The following is a 21,617-nucleotide window of genomic DNA, read 5'->3' as shown; positions in this document are numbered from 1 at the left end:
TGGCACAAAGAAAAAAAAGAAAGACTATATAAGCATACTGGCCCATTTCAGACACATGGAGAGAAGGGAAACAACCATGTATTTGAAATATTCAAAATTCTTTGCAGTGTTTATTCATGAGCAGTCACAGCCCTTGAGCTCTAATGATGAAGCAGGTGACCAACTACCAGGAATACTAATCTTTAATCAACCTATATTTGAAGCATGAAATTCTCACCCCAGGAAGGTGATTAGCAGTTTAATGGGAGTAGGACTGTCAAATGGGAAATATGTACAGGAGAATAATTTTAAATATTGCTCTGTTATTACTCTAGCAATTTGAAGAGTAAAATGTCTCTTTATTTGGAATTTACATAATTATTTTTCCAACAAAATATTTATAAATAGATCAAACAGAAATGTCTCTTTTGTTGCTCTTTATTGAACGATCATGACTCAACTGTCTTCATATTTTTCATATTTTTAAACCATGATAAGACATTTAATAAATATTCCCTTATAATTAATGGAATGAAATAAAACTAAGTAGAATCCCTTTAAGGATATGATCTAATAATGAGTATACGGTGACAAAGAGTAATTCAACTACTGGTAAGAGACTGTTACTTTTATTATGACATGTATTAGATCATTTCTAGAAAAAGTGCTTTGCGGTATTTATCCAAAATTTGTTTTAATGTCAAACATAGGTGAATAATTAGATCTGTAAATAAGCATCTTGGGAATTAAATGAGCTACTTCTTATCTTCACAGATTTAAGGTCTGGGAAATCTATAGTGTCCAGTTTGATCCCACTTAACTATAAGATTTCCCCATATTTTGTGCCCTACCATATCCTCAGAAAATTATTTTAATTGCCTGAATGAAAGAAATAGTATTAATCTTTACTATGAAAGTTTTCTATAAAGTATCCAAGCTATAAGCAACTATCCCTGAGACTGAGCCATTTTCTCTTCCAGAATAAAATGTATTTCATAATTAATTTTACAGGTTTGGGGACTTGCTATTTTAATATTTAAATCTGGAAAAAATTTTAAATTGCTATAAAAATTATGTAATAAGTCCAGTTAAATTATAGAGCTGGTTAAACAAAGTACAATATTTATGTGCTTACAATCTTTTAATTTCTTGAAAGTATTGTTCTTCTTTGCTGTAGAAAATGGTGTGCTTTTTTTTTTTTTATTTTGGTATCATTAATATACCATCACATGCAACATGTGGTTACTAGATTCCCCCCATTATCAAGTCCGCACCACATACTCCATTACAGTCACTGTCCATCAGCGTAGTAAGATGCTATAGAGTTACTACTTGTCTTCTCTGTGCTATACTACCTGCCCTGTGCCCCACCCCCCATGTTATGTCTGCTAATTATAATGCCTCTTATTCCCCTTTTCCCTCCCTTCTCACCCACCCTCCCCAATCCCTTTTCCTTTGGTAACTGTTAGTCCATTCTTGGGTTCTGTGAGTCTGCTGCTGCTTTGTTCCTTCCTTTTTTGCTTTGTTCTTATGCTCCACAGATAAGTGAAATCATCTGGTACTTGTCTTTCTCTGCCTGGCTTATTTCACTGAGCATAATACCCTCTAGCTCCATCCATGTTGTTGCAAATGGTAGGATTTGTTTTCTTCTTATGGCTGAATAGTATTCCATAGTATTCCATTGTGTATATGTACCACATCTTCTTTATTCATTCATCTACTGATGGACACTTAGGTAGAAAATGGTGTGCTTCTTAAGAGTTTATTGCTCTTGTTTTTCGTCATTTGATTTTTCCTAATTAATAACATTTTAAACTGTTATATCTTTTTCATTTCATCCTCACTTCTTAACATGATCTATTAAGCTATTTAGGTGTAAGTGAGTTACATGATAAAAGTATATTTAGAGAAGCAGACTTGCATTAAAATATTAAAGTAATATTACTGTGTGTTTCTCTGAATTTTTTCAATCTGGCCATTAATTGTAGTTCATGAACATACAAATACTTGTGTTTTCAACTCATATTTTAAAAGCAATAGTCTATGGAAATTTTCAGAGGTTTTTGATGCTGTAAGAAAACAATGTAGTCCCAGTACCAATTTTTAAATTAAAGTTAACATCTTACACTCCTGAGAAACAAATAGGAAGTCATAAACAAATGAAGAATAATAATAGTGAATGTAAACTTAGAATGATTCATCTTCCTGTAACTGTGTGTTTGAGGTAAATAATGTCTTTTGCTTTATAAGTCATCTTCAGTTAATCAAAGTATGTACCTTATAATATTAAAAAACACATTACGTTGCTGAAATCCAACATGTTAACATTAGAGAAATTGAATTGCAATACTGTGTGTGTCTGATTAACGAGTAAAACTAATTATTTATTTGATCAAAATGACATGGAAAGTATGATTAAACTAACCAGGTTGGGGTTTTATACTTTTTTCTAATCATATATCTTCATTTATATGTTATATATATTTATTTTAATATTCACTTCTAGTATTGAGCAAACTACTGAAAGATTTCTTTTACCTTTGAGTGGTGTGTGTGTGCTTTTGCGTGTGTGAAAGATTGAGAGTAGGTGAATAGGTTTATACTAAATACAGGATCGAATAACAATCAAACTGAAAAGAAACTGGATCTTTTGGAACAAGTGATTTTTAAAAAACGGTGTAAGAAAAACTAAAGAACATAGTCCTGTAAATAACTGGGGGGGACCTACTGTGAGATCTACAGATTACGCTCTATTCTCTTCTTAACTGTAACTAAAGAAATTTAGAAATCTTCTCTCAACATTATGAAAAAACAAAATAGGGCATTATGTACCAAACCTTTAGAGACTTGGGAGGCAAAAAATACCACTCTTCCTGAAGTTTCTGTGATTTTCCAAATCTGTACCAAACAACAAAAATAGAGAGAGAATAAAAGGTCAATAAATATTTACCCAAATATCTCAACTTGGGAAAGTTGACAGTTCCCAAAAGAAGGCTTCTGTTGGCTACCCTGGCTCTGGGGATACAATAATAAAGGCTCATTTTCAGTATTAACACAAAAACATGAGGGAAATTTGGGGAAACACAAAATGTGGAGGAAATGATCACAAAGAATGACTGTCGGCTGTGGCAACAGACCCGGAATGGATTACGGGATAGTTTGATGGCTGTGCTCACTTGTGTGACCCACTTTGCCCTTAGACTATCACTATCTCAAGGGAAGAAAGAAACCAAGTGATAACTGAGGCATAACATGAGGGCACTCCTTGTAACAGCCAGGTTGAGACACTGATTGGAATAAGTATAGATGGACTGTGCAGCCCAGAAAATTATTTATTGGAAAAGATCCTAAAGGACTAAACACTTACTACTGTCACCCCTGCAGAGATTTAGCCCCCAATTGTCCTTTCCACCCTTCTTACTAAACTCCTATTGATTCCAATCTTGCTGTCCCTACATCTTTTTTCCAGATGTATTATGACCTAAAATTCTTTACATTTTTCAAGAAATTGAAAAATGACTGATTTTTAGAACAAACTACAGTACACTGACATTTCCCAATCTGTATTATGAAATCTTTAGGCTTCTTATCTTTCTCCTACCACACCACTCACACATCTATCCCTGTCATTGTTTGGCAAACCTCCTTCCTTAAGTGTAATTTTATGGCGGCGGTATTTAGAGCTCACTAAGAATCACTGAACACAGTAAGTTGGGGGTAAATGGAGTGATTGAGGCCTGATGATGAAACCAAAGGTTCTCTCCCTAAACTGTACCTCAAAGACACATATGAGAGAATAATATATGGCCTAGACTTTTCCTCATTCCCCATCTATACACAACCAGTTTATGTATAAGTTCACAAACAAGAATCTATTGGATTTCTAAAAATATGGCATTTCAAAATAAAGAGGCTAAAATTAGTTGGTAATGGAGCAGCTTACTCACACTCATGGGGAGAAGGGAATGTCAGATGTTTCTGCGGTTTGCACAGCAACCTAGTTTGTCTGACACTCCCTCCAACTAACAAATCAAAACTACCCTTCCTCCTAAATTCCTAAACCTTTCATGTTCAAATACGAACACCATTAGCAAATGCTTCTCCTTTCTAATATCTACACTTTAGCTATTTTATTCCCGCCTCTGCCCATGACCATCTCATATTGTTTTTCTTCCTATCAATACGTTGTCTGCCATTCCGACTCTATCACATATTTCACATTTAGCTTTGAGGTACCTCACACTTTGCTTTTAAACTGATATAGCAGTTAGTGTCCCTGGCAGGACATCACATTATGCTGTACAGTACAAAATCGGGTTTGTGCCTCTCTTATTTCTCAACTGGATTATATATTTATTTTAGGCAGGCACTGGTTACCACTCAAACATTCAATATCAAGTCTTCAGTAATGTCCAGACACAGCCTTTATTTTTGTAAACTCTCAAAAAATAAAAATAAAAAAAATCCTTGAGTGGAAATTTGAACTGTATTCTGTTTTAATACATAAAATGCTAAAGACTATATATTTTTACTTTGACACATAGTTCTCTCTCTTTCAGTGTAAGATAGCTTCTCTAAACTACTTTCTTTTTATAACTACATTAATGCATATTGATGTGTCTTATCTACGGGGAAGAAGTTTGAAAGCTGCTGTCAGCAGAAGCTTGTCCAACCTTTATTGTCTCAATTACTGATAGAAATGTTAAACAATTAAGAATTTGTGAAAAAGACAATATTAGTTTCTCTCATCCTGCTCTAAAGCTTTCAATTTTGGAAAACAAAGAGTAAATTACATAGAAACAAAATAAAAATGCTGCCTATAAATTAGACATAGTTAATATCTTGGAGATACCATACATTCATATGCATCTTATATAACGTAAGGATACTATACCTATTTTTGTGTTTGTGTGCAAGGGAATGCAATGATCAAAGATGGGTTCTACCAGAAATAAACATGTAATCCTTAATAATACAGGAGGTATGGGATATGAGATATAAAGGACAATGGAACAACATAAATGGACATAAACAGTGCAGAAGAAACACTCCTGGGCCTTTGAAATAAAGACCTGATTGATAGGGAGTAGAGGCAACACCCTGGAAAGGAAGACTAGGGACTTTGTCATGTTTCAGTTAGAGAGGAATTTCAACACAGGAGGAACACACAGAGAGTAAAAGACAAAAGAGGGCACTGAATACTCACACACTTAACTTGACTCATGTGAACTGGCAACAATGAGTGAAAAACAAAGTTTGTTTTCAAGGAAGAAGGAATTAATTTTAAAGTAACTATTACATTTGGAAATAAATGTTATTAGAGATGGGAAGTCTATCATTGCACTTAGCTATGGGTACAAATAATCTATTTTCTAAATCACATCTCCACTGGGGACTTCAGAGGATACAACTGCATTTTATTTCCCCACTGAGCATAATCCTAATACTGTTACAGGGAATCCATTCCTCTCTTCGTTTGCATCCATTTCCCTCTGGGATTAAAGATCTTGCACTCTTTCATGTCTTCTATTCTGTTTCCTTTTTACCCGTTCTGCTCTTTAAACAGTTGATTTCCTCAACTGATAATGCATAAGTCATCTTTGTTGAGAAATACTATTGCAGGTGCTGTAGGCTTCTAGAAGTTATGTTGGGATTCATTATAAATAGCTAAAGCAAAATGAAGTAACTTTTTCCATTTATATCACTATCACTTTGTTTCAAGGAGTTCTGGAACATGTCTCCATGTGCTAGGTTGGAAATAATCTGTGAAACATTATAGTTGAGTCTTCAACAACACAGATGCAAGTCCACTTTTATGAACACTCTTTTTCAGTAAATACAGTACAATAAGTATGTTTTCTCTTTCTTATGATTTTCTTAGTAACATTTTCTATAGAAGAGTTTCCTTATTATCTAAGAAACTATATTAATGCACAGGCTAATGCAAGAACTATACATGCAATTTAATACATACAGTAAGAAATATATCTGAGGATTCTTTTGGAATGTCCACTACTCCACATAAGTTTGCTTGGGAGCTCACTGCCAAATTATTAGCACATTTTTCTCTCTACAACTGCTTAATCATTTGGATCATTATAGTACCGCAGGCTACCTAGGCTGCTGCGGTCAACCCAAGGATAGTTCTGTAATGCTATTGTCAGCTTTTCAGTCTCATATTTAACCTTTGACTTCAAGCTTATCTTTGTCTAAAATGCTTTGCAGACACTTTGAAACAACACATTTTACATATCACCCAGCAAAATCCAAAAACCGCAGCTCTCAGGACGCAGCAGCAGCATGGTTACGGCTTCAAGGACTTAGGGTAACGCTCCTTTTGCACAGTTATGAGTTCTAATGAACCAGAAGAGTTTTAAGACCCCAGAATAAATACAATAAAGTGTCTGATAAAAAGTTGTTCCTAAAATAAGAAATGAAGAAACAATAAGAAAATACATTATAATATCTTGATGTTCATTATCACTAAATTATATCAAATAACACAGTAATTACTTCATTTTTATAAAAATCAATAGTTATAGTCTTTCTCTCTAAACATTAACATCCTATGCAAGGTTTAATGTTTTAGAAGTCTACCACAAAAGACATTGCCATTTGATGATGGATGGTGAATAAGCACTTTAGCACATTAAACGAGTTACTAATTGTTCCAAAGATGATGATAATGACTTTATGGGCTGAAGGTATCCTTACACTGTTACTAATGGGTTCATTTTTAAGATAGTGATAATTTTACTATAAACATTATAATCTATATTAGAGATGGTTGATTAGAAGAATCATTTCAATTCCCCTTATCCTGCTTATATTGAATCACTGAATTAAAAATAAGAAATTTATGCTGGGTTTAATAGGCAAAAATATAAATGACATCTTTTGGTCCTTTCCTCTACTACATCCTCAAATTTTATATCTGCTCCCAAAGAGGAGACCATGCCAATTTTAATAGTATTCTTTATGGTAATTAAACACCACAATTTCAGTTTATCCATCTACGAAAAGTGTTAGAGGTGATACAAATCCATTTACTCTTCCACTGATGCATTCCAACCAACATTTGAAGAACAAACCTAATCTTTCCTGGAACATTGAATGGGAATCTGTCAGAAGACAGTTGGAGAAATAATGGTCTTTGCAAAATCATGTAAAAATAAATGAAAATAATATAGTAAGAAGTGTAGCTAAAGTGTGTCAAAGTTCATATATTTCTTCTTTCTACTATATGTACATTATGTGTAATACATTATGTGATACTATGTATATATCTGCAGTGTTCTGGTACAAATCCCATATTATTTCCTTAGAATCAGAATGCTATTTTTAAATTGCTCTTTTAAGCTATACACATACTTAGAAAAATGAGCAAGACTAATTCATTTATTAATTGCACAAATGTATTACTTTCCTTTGAAACAAAAACATTTACTAATTAAAAAAATTAAATGACAAAATTTGTTGTATTTTTCCTAATAAAATGTATATGCAAGTTTTATTCACTTGAGTAATTAGGGACTAGTCACCAAATAGTTTCAAATGATATTATGAGACAGTTAATAATAATTTTAAAATAAATTTGATTTTTTAAAACTCTCAGATTTACAGAAAAATTGTAAGACAGTAGAGAGAGATCCAATATACCCTACTACCACCCAATTCCTTTATTATTAACTTATCACATAATCATGGTACATTTATTCCAAATAATGAGCAAAGATTAACACATTACTTTTGACTAACAACTATATTTTATTTGAATTTCTTTAGTTTTTAACCTACTATCTTTTTCTGTTGATGCTGATATTCACCTGGCTGAGTTAGTGTTTGTTAAATTTCTCCAGTATAAAGTTACTCTTTCAGTAAAGTTGCCTTTTTTGTAAAGTTTCTTCTGTGTTTGGAAGAAAGTCATTGTATGTGCAGCTAAGGCGTGAGGAGTTATGCTCCCCCCTTGAGGGCACAGTATCAACATAGTATTAAAAATTTTTCCACATGGCAGATTTGTCTATTATCTCATTTAAATTTTTCCAATGATTTTTATATGAGTATTCACACATTTAAAAAATATATTTTGGGTTATTATCCAGTGTTTACTTACTGGTTGCTTAAGTTGTTGTACTTTGGCCACAGTTGACTCTCATGTTCCCCCAAAATATTCCCCAACATTAGGGTGTGTTGTTTGTTTGCTTTTGAGGTTGTTCTTACTTTATGGCACTGTACACTGCAGGATGCTCCAGGGAAAGCTTGACAGCATATATGGCAAAAATATATATATGTATATATATATTATATTTTCTATATAATATACACATTTCTGCAGTATCACTTGATTAAAAAAGTTTCTGAAATTGATACTCTTTCTTAAAGGTGCTACAAAACCATTTATTCTTCCATTGATTCATTCCAGCCAACACTTGAAGAACACAAACCTAATTCTTTCTGGAACACTGAATGGGAATCTGTCAGAAGACAACTGGAGAAACAACTTTGTCCTTAGAGAATCTTGTAAACTTAAATGACTTTAAAATACCAAGAATAGCAACTATAGTTTGTTAAAGTTCATATATTTTTTCTGTCTATTATATGTAAATTATGTGTTTAATTCACATTTAAATATTTGGTATTTACTTAAGTTTTCTAGATCTATAATCTGTTTTGTATTTTATCAGGTCACTCTTTTCCTGTATAATTTTCTGTTAAATACAATCCCAATTATTTAATTTTATTCATTATGCATTTTTTTTCATTTTAGTAACTGTCTTATTTCTTTTTCAAATTAGCTTTGGATTTGGTGGTATTGTTCTTTTTGAACTTTATAATTTGATTCCTCTACATAATCTATTTTGATTGTTTCTGATTTATTTTATTTTATAATTTTTCTTTCACATTATGCTCATGTATGTTATGAACTAATATTTGATTGTTTGTGTTCTCTGTTAATCAAGAATACATGGGTTGAGGGGGCATTTCTTTTTTATGGGATTTGCATTTACTTTTTCCAGAAGCCAAAAGTTACTACCTACCAGAGACTGCATTTAAGGATTGAAATTTCCCACACTACGTAAGTAGCATTGGTTTTAATGCCCCAAACGTTTGTGACCCGAGGAGTATTTATGATTTTATTAGGCATAAAGACAGATGAGAGAGGATGAAAAGAGGGTAGGGCCTACCAAGAACTCAAAGAGTTAATGAGATAAAGCCAGAGAGCCAGAGATAACTCAGAGGAGTAATTAAATAAAGCCACAGGGACCGAGAGTGACTTGAAGGGTACAGACAATCCCCAGATAAAAAACAAACAAACAAACCTCAGCGTACAGGCACTTCCCAGACAACAAAAGTTCCCCAGATAAAAATGTCAGAATACAGCCCATGTCTTCAACCCTCCAATTATATCAAGCTCCCAAGGCCAAAGAATGTCAATCAAGGACTTCTCTACCTTACCAAAAACCCCATAAAAGAAGCCTCACAGTAAACAGCCTGCCTTTGTCTCCCTTGACTCTAGCCCACTCCTCACTTGAAGTGTTGTCAAATAAATCTACCTTTGACTTCCTAGACTCTGGCCTGCTCCTCCATAGAGTGTATTCAATAAAACTTTCATTCTGCTCTGCTACTATGTCTCTGTTTTTCAATTCTTTGTTGTGGAGGGAACACAAACCTAGGAGAATTAACTCAACCATAACAATTTTTTTCAGTCTTTTTTCCATTCAGATTCAAGGTTTCCTTATCCCTTCCAATGCTTGCAATTATATTAGAGTTATTCAGAGAAGCAAAATCAATAGGAGATTATATATATATGTATGTACAAAATATACATAATATTAAATTTATTATCTCATGCACATGCAAGCATATGGAGAGAGAGGGATTGATTGCTTGATTTTATTATAAGAAATTGGCTAACACAATTATAGAGGCTAAGAAGTTCCTGACCTTCCCTCTGCGAGCAGGAAAGCCAGCGGCATAAATTTCAGTCCTAGTCCAAAGGGCTGATAACCAAGAGACATAAATGTTAAGGCCCAGTCCAAGGGCAGACTATTGATATCCCTGCTCAACAGTCAGGCAGAGAGAATTCAACCTTCTTCCACCTTTGAGTTCTGAATCCTCAACAGCTTGGATATCTTCTCACAGTGGGGAGGGCAATTTGCTTTCCTCAGCCCATCAATTCTAATGCTTATCTTTCCCAGAAACACTCTCACAGACACACCCAGAAATAATGTTTGACCAGATATCTGGGCAACCCATGATCCAGTCAAGCTGATACATAAAATTAAAGATTACATATATTAATTTTCTTATCCATACTTTTAATATCTATGTTCTTTAATGATTCCTGTTCTATGTGGCAACTTAGTTCTATTGTATGTAGTTTCAAGACCTTATTTCTTGTTCCACATAAGATAATTAAATCCTAAAGGTGTTGACAAATTCCAAGATTTTCTTATTTCTTTAGCACCTTTCTTTGATATTTCTTCTTTGTCTCTGGCTCTTTGTTTACAAAAACAGATATGTATAATGTTACTATAATTTATTATAACTGTTTTCTGAACTGAGAATTTTTCTTTTTTTGTTTACATACAATAATATCATGAATATGCTCAGCAGTTATTAGCTATATGCAACTGATTTTCAAATAAAAAATCTTTATCCCTATTTCTGCCACCTATACACACAATTTAGAATAAATGAAACTATATATATATATAAATATTACATACTTCATTATTTTATCATCTTCCTCCCACTGTAGTATCTATTTTTATTTTCGCCAAATATTTCCAGGCAATTGGAAAAATCTGCAGGCATTTTGATTGTAAAGACTGGGGGAATGATATGGAGATCTAGCAGGTATAAACCAGAAATGCTGCTAAATATTGTATAATGGCAGGACATCCCTCACAGAAGAATTACGTATATGACACCACATGTCAATAGGGCCAAGGCTGAGAAACCCCACTCTAAGCACATGACGACATCAGTCTCTTTCTTGTGCTTTGGCAAGTGGAATATGAGAGCAACTGATGTGTCATGATTTGGTAAAGGCTTTAAGGACAGACTCACAATTTAGCATATTGCTATTCCCTTGCAATAGAGTATCATTATGCAAATAAAGAATGCCCATTCAACTTGCATATTTAGGTGGGAAAGATACTGCGACAAAGGCTTACTTCTCTAAAAGACAAGTACTTGAGACATGTAAGTACTGTAAGTGAAAAAGGCATGCTAGTATTTTAATCCACTGTGTATGATTTTATTTTTTCCCCTGTAGCATAATCTAGGTATTATCACATATGACTATTTAAAGTTAAATTAAAGTAAATTAAAAATTATTCTTTCAGTCACACTAGCCAAATTTCAAGTTCTTTAGAAATAGCATGCACCTAGTGGCTATTAAATTGGATAGTGCAGATATAGATAATTTCCATTACTATGGAATTAAAAATATATATATTGATAGGCTATTCTTATTGACACATCTCTCCTTATTTCCCATACCTCCAACTGCACTAAAATCAAGTTTACATAAAAAAGGACATTAATACCATCTGTGTGTGTACGTGTATATGCTTAACTGTGATATTGTTTCATAAATTCATCTGCATTTTGTTTTTCTCAAAATATCACACAAATTTCTTTAAATTCCTTCATTTCAATGACATATAATGTCCATGATGAGATGAAACATTAACAGTATTTTCCCCTCCTGCCATCTTGTTTTTAGTTCTGGCACTGTGTGTCTCAAGGGGAGATTGGCCACTCAGACATCAATGAATCAAACATCCTATTACACAGAGTTTCATATTTTGGTTCTTTTATTCCCATAGGATAAATGTCTCTGGAGTGGGTTTTTTTTGGCATAAACTATGCTTTATTGTTTGTTTTTGTTTTTATTTTAATAGAATTTCTAGAGTGTCTTTTTTCCCAAAATGATCGCAACAATTCATGTTTCTACTAGTAACACAAAAGACTGTTATTTACTGTATGCTAGCTACATTGTTCATTTTTCTTTGCTTCTCCATGATTTCTAATAAATTTTTCCATTTTTGTTTTTTTGGCATTCTGATATGCTTGAGAACTTGACAGTTTGTATCCTTCTCTCTGTTCTATTTACATATTTTTAAGTATATTTGTAGGAACTCTCTTTGTAATATTCTTTATTTGACATCTGTATTTCTCTCTTATTTTTCCAACTGCATTGTATCTAAATACCACTTACAGTACTTTTTCCACATAAAAACTTTTGTTTTTATATTATAAATTTGTCTTTTATTTTGCAACTCAGATTTAATGTCATTATTTGCATATTCCTCTAATCTGGTTTTATATGCTTTTTGTTTGATACTGTCCTAAGGGTTATATTTTTTTCAGTTTGCATAACTTTTAATCTATTTGGAATTTATTTCTTTTGTTGTTATACTTGAATATTTTTTTATTTATACCTAATTTCAGATTTGAATAAATTATTTTACAATGTTCATTTTAAATATGTTCATTATTTGACACATGATTGTTTTTAAGATCAACTTAAAGTCTAACTTTAGGGTTCTTCATGTGTTTGTACAGTATTACTTCAGTGACAACAGCAATTAAAATGTAAATACTTCACAACTATGTAGACTACATGTATTCTGCTTGAAGATACTAACTTATCACCTCTATTGTAAAATTCTTTTATCTCCCTTTACATTGAAAATCATGTGTTGTTTTCCAAGTACAGTTTTGAGTAGACCTATCCTACTTCTGTGCTAGGAAGTACAGGATACTAAATGTTATATGTGAAGACACTGGAAGAGATCAAACCTACCCCCTAGCTTTGTCATTAACTTATTACTGCTTCGTTTTTGACACATACTAAAAATGTGCCTTTTTTTAATACACTATTAAGATTTTAGTCAAATAAATATTTAGACAAATAGGTAATCAAAATAAATAAAAAATCATTACTCTTATGATGTCTCCTATATGTATGTGGATTTTTAAATCTTTATTCTTTAGTGATATCTTCTTAATAATTTTAGCATATCAAATATTCTCATATAAATATAATTGTAATCTTTATATATTCTACCTTATTTTTGTCAAAATGATTTATAGTATCTTTTATTAGGTATTTATGATATTTAATATTATTCCCTGTGATAAGGATGTAAATTCTTGTTCATATACTTAATTATTATCTTGAGAGTAATCCCTAGATTCTGATTTTATTTTTGAGACTTTCAATATGCATTGTTAAATACCTTCTAAAAATAATTGTGCGGTAGTGGCAACCAATGGTGGAAATAATTACATGTTGTTGTCTACTTTATTTGGAACACCAGATTGGATATGTTAATAATAGTTCTTAAAAAGCATGAGGCATAAATTCACATAAACTCACAGTTACTTCTAATTCTTAGTATATCCTTCTATTCTTACTATTTCCTGATATTCTGCATCTAACCTAATATCTTTTGAATGTAATCTATATGATCAATATATTCTAAATGAATAAATGTTTCACTTCTATGATTTTGGTCCTCACAGATTTGGACTTAAAAGTAGTTATACCTTTCTTTTAATACTGAAACTGTATTGCTTAGTTGGAAATCCAGTCTCCTAAATTTCTCTTTGAAAAATACTCTCAGGTGTCCTTAAAACTTCTTACAAAGGCTCACAGTTTTATGTGGGAAATAGAAAATGATATAGATTTCTCATGTGATATGGAAGTGGTTCTTGATCATCCTTTTGACCTGCTGGATGATTACTGCACTTCAGGACCAATTTGCTGACATTTTCAAAGCAGCAGCCTGGTGTATGTCTTTGGTATGAGACATTTTGAAGAAATACCTGCATTAACTACTGCTGCTGAATCCTGCTCCCATCAGTCTCTGGCTTGTGGGGCTCATGATACAGTACAATTTTCTGCTCATTTAGTCAGTCCATTGGGACTCTCAAACACAGAAGAGGTCATTCATTCCAAGTCACACATGGTAAAAGTTATATCATTAAAAACTGTCACAATCTTACTTATCGGTACTTCCAATACACAGGAGAACACACATACCACAGAGACTCATTTTTTTTCTCCTAAGATGTGGTCAACAGCTCTGTGAGTTATTCCAAGCCATTCTGAGATCAAATCATGACTATTTAATGTTCAGCTAACTATGGTGAGGTGCCCACTGCTGGTTGGGAATATAAATTGGTTCAACCATTGTGGAAGGCAGTATGGAGGTTCCTCAAAATGTTCAAAATAGACATACCATTTGATCCAGGAATTCCACTTCTAGGAATTTACCCTAAGAATGCAGCAGCCCAGTTTGAAAAAGACAGATGCACCCCTATGTTTATCGCAGCACTATTTACAATAGCCAAGAAATGGAAGCAATCTAAGTGTCCACCAGTAGATGAATGGATAAAGAAGATGTGGTACTATACACAATGGAATATTATTCAGCCATAAGAAGAAAACAAATCCTACCATTTGCAACAATCCACTCACTTTTATGGCAAATTATTTCTTAGGGACTACATCATCCCCTTCCTTTTAATCACCTTAGTGAGGGCAATCTAATTCATCTAAAAGTGTCATTTTGAATAAAATTTAATAAGCAAGAGATGGAATTGTGAAGCACTTACCCTTCTAGGCAAGGTTGCATGACCAACTTGTTTGGTAAGACACATGGTGGCATACATGTGCCGAATTTACTGTGTCATCAGAATGGCCTGATATACAGACCCTTGTGAAAAATGGGTAAACATTCTGGCATTGTAACAGAGAGTATTCACATAGTTATTCCCAGGAAAAACAGATACTTCTCAAGGATGAACTGATGTTTCCATTTATATACAAGAAAAAACATAATCACTTTTAAGTGATAAAATGTAGTGCCCCCCCCAATCCACCACAAAAATGTTTCTTTCCCACAAGGTGCTGTTTTAAAATCAATTAATAATCAAATTTTAACAACAAAAACACACCAGGCATATAGTTCTAACAAAAGTCTTACAGTATATTTGAAAATGGAATTATTTATTTACTTGGTTGAAAGAAAAAAGTAAGGATCAGAATGAGAGTTTAGCTCAGAGAATTATTATGACTGGCTTTTAAGATCATTTCTAGCTGTAGATAGCCAACTTTACTTGATAGAACATTTGGTGGGTCTGGGCTCACATTTCCATTATGCCTGTTCTTTGTCCTTCACAGGAGATAAAAATATTTAGTCACTCTATATACAAAGGGCTCAACTGTTAATGTCAATAGAGAATTGATTAATGTATAAGTTGCATAGCCTACATCCATACATGCTGCATCATGTGAAAAGGCACCATTTCTTATACGAACTTCAGTACTCAGATATATGTCAATTCAAATAGCAGAATATAAATATATCAAAAATGAATTTTGTGAAGGATTATTTTCTGAGAGAAGTAAATTATTAAATTACATAAATACACAAAGTAAATGTGCTTACAGATCTATTTGTCTTTCACAGTGAATACTGAGATAATAGCTTAGTTATTATTGTAACAGTTTACACCATGTTAAACTGAACATTTTCCATGACTATACTTAAGTTAAAAAAGTAGATAGAAGGGGAGCCAAGATGGTGGTGTGAGTAGGGCAGTGGAAATCTCCTCCTAAAACCATATATATTTTTCAAAATACAACAAACACAACTATTCCTAAAAGAGAGCCAGAGGATACAGACCAACAGCCAGGCTACATCTACATCTGCAAGAACTCAGCACCTCAGGAAGGTGGTGAGATACAAGCTGCTGCCTGGTGGGACCCAAGTGCTCCCACCACCCTAGTTCCCCAGTGGAAGGAAAGGACACGGAGTGGGGAGGGAGTGGAAGCACAGGACTGCTAAATACCTAGCCCAAGTAATTGGCACCAGGAGCACAGATACACATTGCATGGTGTGCTGGATATTAGGGAAACAGAAAAGTAAAATCTGTGAGTGGTTCCCCACAGCCAGCTCTGCTAGGACAAAAGAAAAGTGAGTGCTTTTTGAAAGTCTTAAAGGAACAGGGGATTTACAGCTGGATGGAATCGTCCTGGCACACTCAGCCCAGCAGGCTGGGAATCCTGAGAAATATCAGGCGCCCCAGCCTGGAGAGCAGCCCCACTGCAGCAACCACCCAGAGTCTCCTCCCAGTGCACAGTTGCATGGGCCAGACCCAGAGGCTGCCACTGGGGTGCAGCTGCCTGGCACAGACAAAGGAGGCTTGGGCAAGGTGCAAAGGGGCACTGTTCTCACAGGAAAGCACACCCAGTGCACCTGCCACTCCCTGCAGCACCTCAGGGGATTAACCTGGAGGCTGCTCCCAGCATGTGGGTAACAGACACGGGCAGCAGAGAAGGGCAAAGTGACCAGAAAGCAGGAAGGGACTTTGTTCTCCCAGCTAACACACCTGTCACCTGCCTGCAACTACTTCTATCACCATGAAAAGGCAGAAGAATTTGCTCCAGACCAGAATTACCCAGACAAACCCTGAGAGAGGGCCTGGGGAGATAGATATAACCAATATTCTTGAAAAATAATTCAAAAAAAAGGTCATACCATGCTGATGGACCTGCAGAGAAACATGCAAGAGCTAAGGAATGAAGTCAGGAAGGAGAATACAGAAATAAAACAGTCTCTGGAAGGACTAAATAATAGACTGGAGGAGGTGCAAGAGAGCATTAATGGAGTAGAAATCAGAGAACAGGAATACAGAGAAGCTGAGGCAGAGAGAGATAAAAAGATCTCCAGGAATGAAAGAATATTAAGAGAACTGTGTGACCAATCCAAATGGAACAATGTTTGCATTATAGGGGTACCAGAAGAATAAGAGAGAGAAAAATGGATAGAAAGTGTCTTTGAAGAAATAATTGCTGGAAATTACCCCTAACTGGGGGAGGAAATAGTCTCTCAGACCATGGAAGCCCACAGATCACCCAACACAAGGGACCTAAGGAGGATAACACCAAGACACATAATAATTAAAATGGAAAAGATCAAAGACACAGACAGAGTATTAAAGGCAGCCAGATAGAGAAAAAAGATCACCTACAAAGGAAAACTCATCAGGCTATCATCAGACTTCTCAACAGAAACCTCACAGGCCAGAAGAGAATGGCATGATATATTTATTGCAATGAAACAGAAGGGTCTTGAACCAAGAATACTGTATCCAGCATGATTATCATTTAATATGAAAGAGGGATTAAACAATTCCCAGACAAGCAAAAGTTGAGGGAATTTGCCTCCCCTAAAACACCTCTATGGGATATTTTAAAGGGACTGCTCTAGCTGGAAGCACTCTTAAGGCTAAATAGATGTCACCAGGGAAAATAAAATCACAACAAAGAAAGCAGACCAACCAAATACTAACTAAAGGCAAAAAATAAAATCAACTATTCATAAAATCAGTCAAAGGAAACACAAAAGAATACAGAATAAAACACCTAACATATAAAGAATGAAGGAGCAGCAATAAGAAGGGAGAGAAATAAAGAATCATCTGACTGTGTTTATAATAGCTTAATACGTGAGTTAAGTTAGGCAGTTAGATATTAAAGAAGCTACTCTTGAACGTTTGGTAACCACGAACCTAAAGCCTGCAATGGCAATAAGTACATATCTTTCAATAATCACCTTAAATGTAAATGGACTGAATGCACCAATCAAAAGACACAGAGTAATAGAATGGATAAAAAAGCAAGAACCATCTATATCTGCTTACAAGAGACTTATCTCTAACTCAAAGACATACACAGACTTAAAGTCTAGGGATGGAAAAAGATATTTTATGCAAGCAATAGGGAGAAAAAAGCAGGTGTTGCAGTATTGTATCAGACAAAATAGACTTCAAAACAAAGAAAGTAACAAGAGAAAAGAAGGACATTACATAATGATAAAGGGGTAAGTCCAACAGGAGAATATAACCATTATAAATATACATGCACCCAGTACAGGAGCACCAACACATGTGAAACAAATACTAACAGAATTAAAGGAGGAAATAGAATGCAATGCTTTCGTTCTAGGAGACTTCAACACACCACTCACTCCAAAGGACAGATCCATCAGACAGAAAATAAGTAAGGACACAGGGGCACTGAACAACACATTAGAGTAGATGGACTTAACAGACATCTACAGAGCTCTACACCCAAAGGCAGCAGGATACACATTCTTCTCAAGTGCACATGGAACATTTTTCAGAATAGACCACATACTAGGCCACAAAAAGAGCCTCAGTAAATTCCAAAAGATTGAAATTCTATCAACCAACTTTTCAAACCACAAAGGTATAAAACTAGAAATAAATTGTACAAAGAAAACAAAAAGGCTCACAAACACATGGAGGCCTAATAACATGCTTCTAAATAGTCAGTGGATCAATGGCCAAATTAAAACAGAGATCAAGCAATATATAGAGACAAAGGACAACAACAGCATAAAGCCCCAACTTCTGTGGGACACAGCAAAGACAGTTCTAAGAGGAAAGTATATAGCAATCCAGGCCTATTTAAAGAAGGAAGAACAATCCCAAATGAATAGTCGCAATTATTGAAACTGGAAAAAGAAGAATACATGAGACACAAAGTCAGCACAAGGAGGGACATAATAAATATCAGAGAAGAAATAAATAAAATTGAGAAGAATAAAACAATAGAAAAAAAATCAATGAAACCAAGAGCTGGTTCTTTGAGAAAATAAACAAAATAGATAAGCCCCTAGCCAGACTTAATAAAAGAAAAAGAGAATCTACACACATCAACAGACTCAGAAATGAGAAAGGAAAAATCACGATGGACCCCACAGAAATACAAAAAATTATTAGAGAATACTATGAAAATCTATATGCTAACAAGCTGGAAAACCTAGAAGAAATAGACAACTTCCTAGAAAAATACAACTTTCCAAGGCTGACCAAGGAAGAAACAGAAAATCTAAACAGACCAATTACCACCAAAGAAATTGAATTGGTAATCAAGAAACTACCCAAGAACAAATCCCCTGGACCAGATGGATTCACTGGTGTATTTTATCAGACACACAGAGAAGACATAATACCCATTCTCCTTTAAGTTTTCCAAGAAATAGAAGAGGAGGGAGTACTTCCAAACTCATTCTGTGAAGCCAGCATCACTCTACTACCAAAACCAGACAAAGACCCCACCAGAAAAGAAAATTACAGACCAATATCCCTGGTGAACATAGATGCAAAAATACTCAACAAAATATTAGCAAACCAAATTCCAAAATACATCAAGAGGATCATGCAACATGATCAAGTGGGATTCATCTCAGTGATGCAAGGATGGTACAACATTCGAAAATCCATCAACATCATCCACCACATCAACAAAAAGAAGGACAGAAACCACATGATCATTTCCATAGATGCTGAAAAAGCATTCGACAAAATTCAACATCCGTTCATGATAAAAAAAACTCTCAACAAAATGGGTATAGAGGGCAAGTACATAACAAAGGCCATATACAACAAACCCACAGCCAGCATCATAGTTAATATCAAAAAGCTAAAAGCTTTTCCTTTAAGATCAGGAAAAAGACAGGAATGCTCACTCTCCCCACTGTTATTCAACATAGTACTGGGCGTCCTAGCCATGGCAATCAGACAAAACAAGGAAATACAAGGCATCCAGATTGGTAAAGAAGAAGTCAAACTGTCACTATTTGCAGATAGCATGATATTGTACATAAAAAACCCTACAGACTCCATTCCAGTGTTTAGAGAGGAGTGGATAGTTGGTCTTGATATAGACAGAGCCAACAAGGCTGAAATATTTCATTGCTTTTTGAAAATCATTAGCTATTTTTTAAATGTTTGGACTTCTATAAAACTTCACAAAGAGACCAACCTAAAGTGAACTCACATACATAATATTTGCAAAGTTGTGATGATGTAAAATTTTGTACAAATACATACACATACTCAAGTGAGTATGAAGTTTATGCAGATAATGAAAGGGAAATTGAACATAAAGTATGTCCAAAATCTTTATAATGCATGCTACTATATTACCCAAATATCTGTCATGAATATTGACTATTAGTCATTCTGAATTATGTATATTTGATATTCAATATTTTGTTGACTTCTACTTTACTAGTACTTCATTGTAAAATGTAAATGATAAGGGACAATATTTAAATAAGAATAGTAATTACATTTCGAATATTGCTTTTTATAAGACAATGTAAATATATGAAAGGATAGAACATTTTATTAAGGTGGTTTTCTAAAACTTTCCAAAAACAAAATTATATGGTCTAATGTCATTTTTAAAATTAATTTTTACAATATTTTGGGCATCATGAACCTATATGCACATACCAGTCTATAAAACATAGAGATAGATATCTATTAAGTAGTAAGAGACAGATACAGTAAAAACAGATAGAGGAGATAGTTCAAGAAACAGTAAGATGTGTACTAACAGGAAGAGATATGTCGGTAGTCATATATTAAATGCAGTCTAAAAGGAAGATTCAAGATTGCTGTTAAGTGAAAACATTTAGGAGAATTTTGGTTATATTTTATCCCCATTTTCCAGTTGATGAATCCTTTGGATACTGATAATAATTATAATGTAGTAATGAGTTACTCTTCAAATCATTTTGTACTCTGGGAAAAAGGCTTAAATGACATGGGGATTGAGGGGAAGTTCATGTAAAGAACAGAAAGATGGAAACAGTGGGAGAAAGGAGATACCTGACCCTGTACCTCTGTGTCACATTTAAGGGTGGATTTGCTTGATAGTTCTGAATTTTGAGAGACATGGGCTTTCAAATGACAATAAAGTGAATGTAGCTGCCCTTGAACTTACTGAGAAGAAGATTGGATATATCTGGAAATACTGGGTAACAATACAGCTGGTAGAATTTGATTGGGTGCTGTATATTTGAGGCTTTCTGTATCAGAGTGAAGATTCCAAATAACAACCAGGGAAATTTGTGGAGTACTTAGTTTGTCTTTATTCCCATTTGCTTCACAGGGTTTCACCTTCACTGTTCCACTCTATCTTGGGAGAATTCCTCAATAATTTCCTAATTATGAACACACTGAGTGTATTAGATTCCTTGACTTTATTCATGTCTCACTAATATTTCTATTATGAAGTTTCTTTTTCTTATTATTTCCTCTGCCTTGGCTTTTGAAAACCATTATTAGTATGTCTCCACCCTTTAAACAGTAACACTTCAGTCCTCTCATTCTATATAACAGCTTCATCACAAAATCTGTATCCTTATCCCAGAATACTCTTTTCTGAACTCTAGTAAAATCATCCAACATGAATGACTCACAGATGTCAGGAGGCCATTATATCGCACAGTGCTGACTAGCACTAACAACACAACTCCATTTGCTCTATACTCTCCATCATTCTTTCTTTCCTTATCATCAGTCAAAGAAGCCAGAAACTAGGAGTCATCCTGGATACTTCTCATTCTTATCCCACCTGCCTCAACTTAGTCACTTATTTCTGCACATGTACTTTTGTAAAAGTTTTCAACACTCATCCCTGACTTTCATTTCCTTTTCCCACATGATTACTATAGTAGATTGCTAATTGTCCCCTTGCCTAAAAAAATAAATCCTTTACCCCATTATGTCCTAAA

Source organism: Manis javanica, chromosome 1 (genome assembly GCF_040802235.1).
Source record: "Manis javanica isolate MJ-LG chromosome 1, MJ_LKY, whole genome shotgun sequence".
Taxonomy (NCBI): Eukaryota; Metazoa; Chordata; class Mammalia; order Pholidota; family Manidae; genus Manis; species Manis javanica.
This window is presented reverse-complemented; position numbering follows the sequence as displayed.